This window comes from Gopherus flavomarginatus, chromosome 3 (genome assembly GCF_025201925.1).
Source record: "Gopherus flavomarginatus isolate rGopFla2 chromosome 3, rGopFla2.mat.asm, whole genome shotgun sequence".
NCBI classification, from domain to species: Eukaryota; Metazoa; Chordata; order Testudines; family Testudinidae; genus Gopherus; species Gopherus flavomarginatus.
In genome coordinates, this window is record NC_066619.1 from 111,435,431 (window position 1) to 111,447,764 (window position 12,334).

The 12,334-nt window shown below is 40.2% G+C and overlaps 1 protein-coding gene across 43 annotated transcripts in view; it reads left to right on the top strand.

Annotated features, from left to right (window-relative positions):
* Window positions 1–12,334, top strand: part of PTPRD (protein tyrosine phosphatase receptor type D) — a 1,732,597-nt gene that overhangs the window by 925,727 nt on the left and 794,536 nt on the right. For 42 of the 43 annotated variants that reach the window (XM_050942985.1, XM_050942995.1, XM_050942996.1 and 39 more), the window contains exon 7: window positions 3,203–3,225. The exons of the other annotated variant lie outside the window; for it this stretch is intronic. The gene's annotated coding sequence lies outside the window, so the exon portion shown is untranslated. The remainder of the gene's footprint in view (window positions 1–3,202; window positions 3,226–12,334) is intronic. 43 annotated transcript variants of the gene reach the window in all.

Here is a 12,334-nt window from a genome sequence, read left to right on the forward strand (position 1 = left end):
AATCACTTGAAGAAGAAACCATTACTAACTCTCCCTTCTGTATTGGAGTCTTTCTGGTAGGAAGGAACTGAGGGGGTTTGGGGACAGCTCCACTCTTTATACCTGAGTGTAGCTAAGTGTTCTCTCACTGCCCTGGCTGGTACTGCTGAGGGAAAAATCTCTGACAACTCTGCACAAGGTGCTCACATTCCTAGAGTGGAGTGGACATGTGCAACGCATCTCGGAGAACAACAGTTACAGAAGGGTAGTCAGTTTCCTACAGATTCATGATGGAATTACAAAACAAAATTAATTGTAACCCAGATGCCATGTTATTTTCCTGCTTAGGAGTTTTAGCTAGCTACTTACTATCTGCTGCAAACACATATTAGGCAATTCACTTTCACTACACTCCCAAATCTCTCTTAAAATGTGCCAAATTAAATGCTCCACTTGTTGAGGTTTCATCCTGTAGAAATTTACATTTTATATATAGGAAAATTAACCATGTTCAACCACTAGGAAACTGCCCATATCCCAGGGGGACGTAATCTTATAGACTAACTAATTTACAAGGTTTTGATGCTGTGCGAGAGGGTGGTGTCTGTGGACACAGAGAAGAAAAGCTGGGTTGGAACTCCTTCCTGCAGTGAGCCTCATCTTGCTGGCCTAAAATTGGTCAGAATATCTTGCAATGAGAGTCGCTACCCATGCTCCCAGCTTTGTCTCCTCCTTTGCCCTGCAAATTGCAAGGAAAGGGAGATTAGCATGTGACTGCAGTAAAAGCAAAGTGGACAAGGTCTTACTGACATATCTAGTCCCTATGTGTGGCATCACCTCTTCTCCTGAGCTCATCCAGAAGGCCCCCACACTGTCTACATTTGGTCCCACTTCTGCCATGCTGTCTGCGGTGAATCAAGTTCACTAGTGTATAAATGGACTGTTGTTATTCCTCTTTCTCTGACTTCTACTCATTTGTGATAGATTGAGAGCTTCTCAGCCCTCGTCCAGACTAACCCGCGGCATCGGCGGGTTAAAATCGATTGCTCGGGGATCGATATATCGCGTCTAGTCTGGACGCGGTGTATCGATCCCCGAGCGCGCTTACATCGATTCCGGAACTCCATCAATCCGAACGGAGTTCCGGAATCGACGCGGAGAGCCGCGGACATCGATGCCGCGCCATCCAGACTGGTGAGTACCTCGATTTTAGAAATTCGACTTCAGCTACGTTATTCTCGTAGCTGAAGTTGCGTATCTAAAATCGATTTTAATTCCTAGTCTGGACGTGGCCTCAGAACGGGGACCGTTCTGAAGTTTTTGGAAAGTGTCTAGTACCTAGTACAGGGATAGGCAACCTATGGCACGCATGCCGAAGGCAGCACACGAGCTGATTTTCAGTGGCACTTTCACTGCCTGGGTCCTGGCCACCGGTCCAGGGGCTCTGCATTTTAATTTAATTTTAAATGAATTTCTTAAACATTTTAAAAACCTTATTTACTTTACATACAGGCAGGGGCTGAGCAAACAGTTCAGTAAGGCAAGACCAGGGCCATGTGTCCCTACACCCCCACTCATACACCCACTCCCCCCATCCCCATGTAGCCCTGCACCTCCTTCCCCTGTCCCTATGTGTTTCTGTACCCCCTCCCCTGTTCCCATGTCTCTGTATCCCCACGCAGCCACTCCTATCACTGTGTACGTGTACCCCTCCCTCTGTCCCCATGTATCTATGACCTCCACTCAGCCACCCTCTGTCCCTATGTAGCTCTGAACCCCCTCCCTAATCACCATGTAGCCCTGCACCTAGCTTCCCACTGTGTCCCTGTGCCTCCACTCCCATTAAGCCCCTGCCTCAGTCCTTCCCCCACTAGCCCTTATGAGCCCCTGTCCAACGATCACCCCCTTCCTCCCCAGCATCCCATGCTGTCTGTCTCTGCATAGTCCCTGTCTCCTGACCTGGCCTGACAGGCTCTGCAAGAAGTCAAGCTCCTTCTCTTCCCTAGTTGACTGGGAGCTGCTGCTGTGTTCTATTGCCACAGTGCTATCTAGTGGACAAAAGGTGGAACTGCAGCATTATTTTGGCAGGAGCTTTTTCTGTGCAAAAAATTAAAAATATGCATGGCTCATTAATAATACATACATGAAGTAGCACAGAATTCCCCCAGGAGTAGGGAGTGGGAGGCAGCCAGAAAGCCAGGCAGACAGTAACAGAAGTGATAGTGCTGTGGCTCTGAGAGAAAGCTGTCTGGAAAGGCAGGTTTTGGCACAGTGAACAAATAAACTGTCTTTTGCTGTTTAATTCCTACTTTGTTCAGAACTTTACATAAAACCTTTGTAAATAAAGAAGATTGCATCAAAAAATACTTTACCTTAAATTTCTCCCCCTAACTGGAACAGCCGACAAGACTCTGAATTTTCAGATAGCTGCTCAGGTCAAAAAGAGCAGCAAAAATAATGGAACTAGAAGCATCTCAAGTTGAGAGCAGAATAGCTGCTGAAAAAGAAATTTCAATATTTAAATATTGAAAAACTTTAATTTATGATCTCTACTGCTTCAACTCTAGGGATAAAATTCCAGGCAGCCAACCTTTCCCCAAAGGAGTAATTAACTTGAATTAGCATTTGGATAAATCTTGTGTTCAAGTCATTATTTGTAAGCTGGGTCACAGATCCTCCCCACTTTTGTCCTGCCCCTGATCTCCATCTCCCTGGTAAAATAAAGATACTTGACTTTATGTACTAGAGAGTCACCAAAACAGAAAAACAATGAAGAATCCGGTGGCATCTTAAAGACTAACTGATTTATTTGGGCATAAGATTTCATGGGCAAAAAACCCATTACTTCTTTACCCATGAAAGCTTATGCCCAAATAAATCTGTTAGTCTTTAAGGTGCCAAAGGACTCCTCCCTGTTTTTGTGGATACAGACTAACACGACTACCCCTCTGATACTTGGTACCAAAACAGAAATGCTCTCTCCTCTTCATAAGCTGTTCCAGAAAACTTTTAATGTTGGATACTGCGTGCCAAAACAATCTTGTAACTTAGTATTTGAATTAATTCTGAAGTTTATTCACACTCTTCAGTTATTACAGGTTGAACTATTAGTTGGCTTTGTGCAATATTAAAGCAGTTTGCTTTCCAGGAACTACCAATGAATGCACACAGATTTCCACTTTATGCCCCTTTTTCTGAAAACCTCTCTCTCTTTTTTTAACAGGCGCTCCAGTTCACAAGGTTGAGGTAAAACACCAATTTCATTACTAGATTAACACTAAATAGAAGAAAACAAAATAGCACCACAGTCTTTCCAGAGATATGGTATTTGTCGTTAAGTTGCTCTGACGAAAATGAGAATTGTTTTCTTTGAAACTGGACAGGAACTTCAATTTTTTATCTGTTTATGAATTCTGCAAGCAGGGCTGTCTGAGGATCAGCAGGACACCATTGTATCTCTGCCACTGACTCAGCATGCGATATTGGAAAGGATTTCAAAAGTGGTCTCCAACTTTGGATAGCTCTGTTTTGATTGCCCACCTTCAGACACAGTGAACCTGATTTTCCAGTAGCACTGAACCCCTACAACTTCGCGTAAAGCCAAAGTGCTCTGCATCCCTTAGTGCCTGTGAAAATCAAGCCAAAGGTATATAAAATGTAGCACCAGGAAAGAGAGGAACAAAATTGTTAGGCCACTTTTAAAAATGTGACCCTTAACTTCTGTGTGTCTTGTTTACTGCAGATAATAATACTTTCCCTACCTCACAAATGTGTTATGTGTATAATAAATATAATACTTTTAAATTGCTTTAGATCTTTGACTGGAAGGTGCTGTTGTAAAATCAAAGTATTAACCTAATTTGTTATCCTGCTGGGTCTAATAATAGCACTAGTAATATTATGTGCTATTTTGCCTATCATTCAAGTATCTCAAAGAGTTTTACAAATTTGATTTTAGCAATCCTCACAACACCTCTGTGAGGTAGGGGAATATTATTATGCCCATTTTATATTTGTACAATAGTCTCCGTTCTACCAGAAGAAATGAGGAATGTACAGTTTACTTAACCTTGTGTTCTGCGTTTAGTTGCAGCTTCAGGTGTCTTCGTAAATTCTAAAGCCCATAAAAAATTGGCTATAGTAGCAGAAAGTGGTGGTCGCGGTATTGTTGTAGTGCCTAGAGGCTGTGATCCTGCCTCAAAGCCCCACTGTGCTAGGTGCTGTTTAGATACACAACAGAGATGTTTTTTGCCCCACGGACCTTACAATAGCAGATCTTTCCTATCACTGTCTTTATTTGTAAGTGTATAGAATGGGAAAATAGGAGGTACTCAAAGTAGTTCATTATGTGCCCAACTGTCATTCAGATCACTGTGTATCTAGTGTGTAGTTCTCTATGATTAAGGCTGCCCAGTTATCAATATGCATAGTTGGCATAGCCCCTCCTTCCATGATGGCAAGAACTAATTTCTTTCAGACTCATTCTATCAATAGATTAATTGACTAAAACATCCTTAAAGGATAAACAACAATAAGATTTTAAGTATGCAGCTAATTGTGAAATGTATTGCCATATTATAATGTTTATTTACCTTTTATAGTAAACTTGGGCCTAATTCAAAGCCCACTGAAGTCAATGGGAGTCGCTTTAACTTCACCGGGCTATGTCTTCAGTAGGAAAAATAAAGTGAGACTATGTAGGCCTGAATGGAGAAAAAGAAAATGAAAGACCATAAGTGAAGCTTAGAGAGGCAGTTTATATATAAGGAAATAAGGGGCCTCACAGCAGTACAATTAATATTCAGATTCATGGTAATTATTTCTGAATCCAGATTATCTACTGTATTACTCACTACAGAAGATTAGTGGTATAACTGAATTATCAGGGCCTATGAAGTAATATTAACATTTTGTGAATTAGAGTGGTATTTTTGTACCTCATCTTCCATACTGGAAATTTACAGCAGTTTGTTCTACCATATTCAGTAGCTAGAAGCCCAATTGTTAGTATGAAATGGAGTGCAGAAGGGGGTAGCTTTGCAATGTATCCCCAAGTGCAACCTTCACCCTCAGGTTTTTGGTGATCATCAGGGATCCTGGAAATATGTTTGCCACAAAAAAATGCAGAAAAACACAGGAGTTGTATTATTACACAGTGTCTTCGGTTTTTACATTTTGTGAAAAAATAAAAACTTATATAGGAGGACCCCATTCATTCCAGCCTCCATTATCTGGTTATCCATATTAACTGAACCAGGGTTGACAGCCTGAGCCTTGAGCAGTGGGGTTCCTCTTGACAGCCCCAGGCTGTGGGGCTCAGATGTCAGCTGACGCTGCCTGGTGCTGACAACGGAAGATGTTTCAGCAAATTTGGGGTTCTTTTCTGTGATCAGTGCCAATGTCTGAAAGAAGAAAATGTGCTGCAACTCTATTTTAACAACCTGGGCTAACTTAGAAAGTGAGTAATGTTGTTATAAAAGTATCAGAGGGGTAGCCGTGTTAGTCTGGATCTGTAAAAGCAGCAAAGAATCCTGTGGCACCTTATAGACTAACAGACGTTTTGGAGCATGAGCTTTCGTGGGTGAATACCCACTTCTTCAGATGCATGTGGTGGAAATATCCAGGGGCAGGTATATATATGCTAGCAAGCAAGCTAGAGATAACGAGGTCAGTTCAATCATGGAGGATGAGGCCCTGTTCTAGTAGTTGAGGTGTGAAAACCAAGAGAGGAGAAACTGGTTCTGTAGTTGGCAAGCCATTCACAGTCTTTGTTCAATCCTGAGCTGATGGTGTCAAATTTGCAGATGAACTGAAGCTCAGCAATTTCTCTTTGAAGTCTGGTCCTGAAGTTTTTTTGCTGCAGGATGGCCACCTTAAGGTCTGCTATAGTGTGACCAGGGAGGTTGAAGTGCTCTCCTACAGGTTTTTGTATATTGCCATTCCTAATGTCTGATTTATGTCCATTTATCCTTTTCCGTAGAGACTGTCCAGTTTGGCCGATGTACATAGCAGAGGGGCATTGCTGGCATATGATGGCGTATATTACATTGGTGGATGTGCAGGGGAATGAACCAGTGATGGTGTGGCTGATCTGGTTAGGTCCTGTGATGGTGTCGCTGGTGTAGATATGTGGGCAGAGTTGGCATCGAGGTTTGTTGCATGGATTGGTTCCTGAGCTAGAGTTATTATGGTGCAGTGTGCAGTTACTGGTGAGAATATGTTTCAGGTTGGCAGGTTGTCTGTGGGCAAGGACTGACCTGCCACCCAAGGCCTGTGAAAGTGTGGGATCATTGTCCAGGATGGATTGTAGATCCTTGATGATGCGTTGGAGGGGTTTTAGTTGGGGGTTGTATGTGATAGCCAGTGGAGTCCTGTTGGTTTCTTTCTTGGGTTTGTCTTGCAGTAGGAGGCTTCTGGGTACACGTCTGGCTCTGTTGATTAATTTATTATAATTATTCATGGCATTGGTAGGCTTCAAATTTGCTTAAAATAGTTAATATACCATTAAAATATTGTGTTCAACCTATGTATATTGTGGCTAGGGAAACTAAAGTTCAGCATTTCATTTTAATCATGGAAAAACACAGATTTTTATGGTTATTTTTTAATTGGAGAATTTTGTTTTTTTGTTATAGAAAACTAGGATCCCTGGTGGTCATGCTGTGTAGCTGAATGTAATAAATATTATCTTATCAATACATCATCTAATAAAATAGTACAGAATTGGTTAGATATTTATGTTTGGCTGTTGGTGACATCAAGAGGCCTTTAGGATGCGCTTTCTGTTGGTGTGCATCTCTTCTGTCAAAATGCAATTTAAATTACTTCCTATAATAAGATTAATGTTTAGGATAGACTTAATCCATTGAAAAGGCTGCATTTAGATGTAAACATTAAGCACAGTATAGTCAAATGAGCAGAGAACAGCCAGAGAATCCATAATTCAATGCCCCTAGTGGGCTAAGATAACTTCTTTGACTGTCCCAGGGAATTTTTTTGTATTAAATATAATTTTGGTCTCTTTCTTCCCACAATTCTCCCAACCTTTCTTTTTATTGGAACGTAAGGCATGTGCAGTTTACACAGCTGCATCTACTCGCAGCCTGAGGATGTCCTTGTCTACTAGATGAATCTTTCTCTTGCAGAAACCCAGGGCTGGTCCACACTACGAGGGGGAAATCGATCTTAGATACGCAACTTCAGCTACGTGAATAACGTAGCTGAAGTCGAATATCTAAGATCGGATTACTCACCCGTCCACACCGCGCGGGATCGATGTTCGCGGCTCTCCCTGTCGATTCCGGAACTCCGTTGGGGTTGATGGAGTTCCGGAATCGATATAAGCGCGCTCTGGGATCGATATATCGCGTCTAGATTACACGCGATATATCGATCCCCGAGCAATCGATTTTAACTTGCCGATACGGCGGGTAGTCTGGACGTGGCCTCAGTGTGTACTGCCACTTTGATTGATGTTGACAGGACTGAGTCCCTCTAGATGAGAGAAATGAGCCCCTAAAATACTCCCTACCTCTATTTTAATAGAGCCTTATATTTACAAAAGAAATATAGAACCTATAATATTTTTTTCAAAGGAGCTAACTAATTACAATTGCCATTTGGTATCCACTTACACCATGAATCAAAAGGTAGGATAATCAGTCTGTCCTCAGCACAGTGATTCACAAACATCCATCCAGAATCTTTACAAATACGTTAGAGAAAATGTGAATGCAGCCGCTTCCACACACACCATGTGAGAAAATCCTGAGTCACAGATATTGTGACGAACAATTATGATGATCAAATATCAGAGGGGTAGCCGTGTTAGTCTGGATCTGTAAAAGCAGCAAAGAGTCCTGTGGCACCTTATAGACTAACACACATATTGGAGCATGAGCTTTCGTGGGTGAATACCCTCTTCACTGGATGCATGGTAATATTGATGATGATATTTAGGCCAAGGCCCCAGGTGAAGAAACAAATGGTAATAGGATCAGGAAGATAAAAAACACCTATGTTTTCTGTTATAGTAGGACAGGTTACTTGAGCAGTGTGGTCTCACTTTATGATTAAATTTATCTACCCAACTTACCAAAGCTTCCATGAAGAAAACAACATGGAACAAAGATTCAGTTGCAAGGAGCGAGAGATACACAAATGCAGGAAGATTTATGCAATGTAGGGTTCCGTTCTTAAGGCTAAACTCCTTTACCCCTCTTCTCAAGGGGGAGATTGTGCTCTCTTTGGTGAATTACAGGAAAGTGTCTTCTCCTTTCATTTCTCCATGCCCAACATTCTCTACATCATGCTGCTGCCTCTTTTTGAAAAAGTCAATGATAATACATGCTTTAAAACCTGTGATGCATTGAGGACATTGACAAGCCATGGCCTGTAACCTGAAGACCTTGCAGTCCATTATATATGAATAATATGAATTTATTCCACCCAATTTATCAATTGCAATTTTTGCATTTTAGTTTGTAAATAGGAATTTAAATCAAATCTTGTTTCTAATCAAACATTTCATCATGTCTCTGTGTGTCTACACACAGGTGTAAAAGGATAAGAATGCCCACTGTGAATAGCGTATATCTAACGGAGGACAAAAGTAGGTTTCAGTGGAGCTTAAACCTAGGCTTCACCTGTGCATGTGTAACTTATGCACATTTGCATATTCACAGGTGCAGAAACCTCACCACAGTTCCCGATGGACATGCCTCCAGCATGGTGAAGTCCCCAGTACGTGTAGGGCCCATGGAGTTTGTGGTGATCATTGAGTGATCACAGAGCACCACAGAGTTGGCTCTTATGATTCCTTTCCAGCAGTCCCTGGAGGAGAGGGTCATGTCATGGACAATGAAAGCTGAAGTATATAGAAGAACTGTCTGGACAATAGAACTCTCTTCCAGCAATATAATAATAAAAATAATAATAATATTTTTAGAAGAAAAAGTCATCCTGAATTGAGATACAGGCAAAATGGTGATTTTTTTTCCCCACACCCCTTCAAAAAGGATTCCCCCAAAAAAATGGTTTGGGGAGAACCAAAACTGAATTTTCTAGCTGGCTGCTGCCTCTTGTCGATTTTATTTTTTAAAGTGACAAGAGCTTTTCATGTTGGCATCTGGGGAGCTGTCATTTAATTTATCCCAATGGAAAATTGAAAATTTTGGGTAATTGTTCTGACCGAAAATTCCTCACCAGCTCTAGGGAAAAGCATTCCAGCAAGGCCCACCTAGGTGTCATCCCTGCAGGACTGTAGCTGGCTGGCACCACTAAGAACAGTGGTTCTCAACTTTCCAGACTACTGTATCCCTTTCAGGAGTCTAATTTATCTTGTGTACCGCCAAGTTTCACCTCACTTAAAAACTACTTGCTTACAAAATCAGACATAAAAATACAAAAGTGCCACAGCACAGTATTATTGAAAAATTGCTTGCTTACTTTTTACCATATAATTATAAAATAAATTAGAATATGAATATTGTGCATACATTTCAGTGTATAGTCTATAGAGCACTATAAACAAGTCATTGTATGAAATTTTAGTTTGTACTGACTTCACTACTGCATTTTATGTTGCCTATTGTAAAACTAGGAAAATACCTATATGAGTTGATGTACCCCCTGGAAGATCTCTGCGTACCCCCAGAGGTACATATGCCCCTGTTTGGGAACTGCTGACTGAGAACAGCCCTCAGATGGCTTTAAACTGTGTCAGGGCTGAAGCACAGAAGCTGGGTATGGTAACCACTTCCCTGACACTCTCTGTTATACCCAGTGTAAGCTGATTGCAGACGAAACTCTAACATGCATATAGGTAAGGCATCATCTGGGTTGGTGTCTATGGAAAAAGTGAAAGCTGCCTAATGACACCAGATATATTGAACAAACAGCCTCATGTCTAATATCTAATTACTGTTGCTCAAGACCTCTACAACTTACCATATTTAGCTCATGGCCTTATGCACAGAGGGCCTGCAGGATCAAGCCCTTTATTTGTGATGGTAATGAATTTCTTACAACTGACAAGACATCACCATATAAATTACATTTTTTAAAAAAGCATATGAGCTCCTTATTCCTAACCTTTTTAATAGAATAAAAATCATTATGCTCAATAGCTGATTTTCATTTTTATTCACCAAGTACAGTTAATATTATCATTCTCCAAAACATATTTGTAGACAGTCTGGGCAGGTGTATGCCTGAAAAAGGTCAAGGCAAAATACCAGCATACATAACAAATATATTTTTGCACAGTGTTCATAGAAATCTTTTTTTTGTTGCATAGCAACCATCTTTTTAATTACTATGTGCAATCTAGATTTTAATAATTTAATTAGTATTTTCCCTTCCATTAAATTGTTATATCCAATAGATTTAATGAATTCAATTCTCTGCCTGTTTTAAAGTTTAAAAGTTGTTCCTCATCTTCCCACCCTCATTTCAGTATTACACTCACATTCATCTCTTATCAAAAACCAAAGCAATAAAGATTTAGCATTGCCTAGAGAATGGATGACTTACATTTCTAGGCCCCAACTTTGCAAGTTACTCCTTGTGGCTGAACCTTTGTTGTTGCATGGAGTGTCAGTGAAGTCAGTGGAGCTTCATGCAGCCTCATGGATCCAACTACAAGGAGGAGTTTGCAAAAGTGGGAGTGAAGCCAACATTTTCAGAAGTATCAGTAATTTCGGGTGCTTAATACACTTGAAAGAGGCCTGATTTCAGAGGCTGGGTGTTGAACACTGTCTCCAAAATAGGGCTCTCTTAGGGTTGTCTCATCTTAGCTACCCAAAGTCAGCAGAGACTTTTGAAAAATATTGGCCTTCTGCTGCTACTTATGCATCAAGCTGTTAGTGAGAACCTAAGACCTAGCAAGAAATTAAATATTCAGTGGAATCATGAAGGATCTCCAAAAGCATTTCAGAAATATAACTGGGTGATATACAGGCCATGAACAGGGATTATTTAAATTGCTGAGGAAATGCCACTGTGTCTGAGGTGAAATGAAGTTGTTGTTTCACAGTACAGCATAAAGCTGCTTATAGTTTTAGGGTGCAAGAAAGGGAGAAATTGCAGAAGGTAGACAGAATGTAATTACTTGGTCTGGAGTGTACTTGCTAGGTTGGGAAAAATGAGCACCAAAACAAAAAAAACTGACCAATCCCCTGAAATTTGAGGAGGAATGAAAGGAATCTTATTCTCTTAATAGCCTGTGAACATAAACTAGTGTCAGCTGTTTAGTATTATTGACATTTCTGTTGCCAGGCAGTGAGTATTTTTTCCCCAGCAGTATCATCCATTTTGTGTTTGTTGGAAAGTATGTTGGCTGGGTTCTCTGTGTGCATTTACTGTGCTTGCTACTCTTCAATTTTTTGGTCTTACAAAATATGTCGCCATCATTTTGAGCAATACAGCATATATTTAAGGCATCCCCCTCCCAAATCCATTTTTACCAAATTTTGAACTTGATGAGCATCTCAAATTTATATTCTTACTGAATTAAGTATATGGTAATTGGAACAAAGTGACATGCAAAGGGCATATTGCAGTGTCCTGACATTTTTAGCCTTGAAAATTGTTTTGCATAATGGGATATTATGGTGTGATAGATTGGGGAGAAGGATAGTTCATATTTCTGTTTCCAAAAAGGAAATTTAGCATTTTTTTAAAACAACTGATAAGATTTTATATTATATTACATTTCCTTTATCTCTCTTACATATGACCCAAATGTTCTTTGCAATTATCAAAGCTGTATAAAATTCTTAGAAAGTTTATCTCTTCCCCCACATCCATACACACAACCTCTTACAACCCTATCGTACACAGAAATTATGAGACTGGTTATGAGTTTATCAAAAAACCCACCCCTTTCATGAAATTGTCACATGTGGGGTGTTAAAGCAGAAAATGCATAGCACTCTGGCCAGGAGCAGCTTACCTCCTAGTAAGAAGATAAATGTTTTACTTCAATATCTCTTTCATTATAGCATGTTTATCTGAACTGAATTAATAAAGTACCTACTGCAGGTTTCCTGTACTGATTGCATGTGAGTTTGTGGATGTTAATATTCAAGGGCATTAAAACAAAAATAAAAGAAATGAGATCCTTTCAAATAAGAAATACTTTAACGTTTGGTCTCATAAAATAAAATAAACATTATAAAAAATGAAGCCTATAAACATCAGGGAGATGGATAAGTTGACACATCATTCTGCATATCTCTGTTTAATAATCTTATATTTCATTTCCCATGGTAAAACAACAGCCATTACCCAAAGCAGCCATTCGTAAACAGCCATTGTGAACAGATTGCATCCTTGTTGGTGGTATGATAATTGA